Raw genomic sequence first — 925 nt, forward strand, 5'->3', positions numbered from 1 at the left:
GAAGGTTATAGATATAGATAAGAGAGTTTATAAGGTGTGTAATATAACCCTTATAAGAAATAAGATAGAGGTTTAAGAGGTGGAGATATAACCCTTATTTAAGAAATAACGTAGAGGTTTATAAGGTGTGTAGATATAACCCCTATTTAAGAAATAAGATAGAGGTTTATAAGGTGTGTAGATATAACCCTTATTTAAGAAATAACATAGAGGTTTATAAGGTGTGTAGATATAACCCTTATTTAAGAAATAACGTAGAGGTTTAAGAGGTGTAGATATAACCCTTATTTAAGAAATAACGTAGAGGTTTATAAGGTGTGTAGATATAACCCCTATTTAAGAAATAAGATAGAGGTTTATAAGGTGTGTAGATATAACCCTTATTTAAGAAATAAGATAGAGGTTTAAGAGGTGTAGATATAACCCTTATTTAAGAAATAACGTAGAGGTTTATAAGGTGTGTAGATATAACCCCTATTTAAGAAATAATTATTTAAGAAATAGTAGAGTTTATAAGGTGTGTAGATATAACCCTTATTTAAGAAATAACGTAGAGGTTTATGAGGTGTAGATATAACCCTTATTTAAGAAATAAGATAGAGGTTTATAAGGTGTAGATATAACCTTATTTAAGAAATAACGTAGAGGTTTATACCCCTATTTAAGAAATAAGATGGAGGTTTATAAGGTGTGTAGATATAACCCTTATTTAAGAAATAACATATAACCCTTATTTAAGAAATAACGTAGAGGTTTATAAGGTGTGTAGATATAACCCTTATTTAAGAAATAAGATAGAGGTTTATAAGGTGTGTAGATATAACCCTTATTTAAGAAATAACGTAGAGGTTTATAATGTAATTTGGAAAAAGAGAAAATATATCTTACAAATCGTTGGTCAAAATTAATGGATGTAAGCATAATA

Source organism: Palaemon carinicauda, chromosome 3 (genome assembly GCF_036898095.1).
Source record: "Palaemon carinicauda isolate YSFRI2023 chromosome 3, ASM3689809v2, whole genome shotgun sequence".
Lineage (NCBI taxonomy): Eukaryota > Metazoa > Arthropoda > Malacostraca > Decapoda > Palaemonidae > Palaemon > Palaemon carinicauda.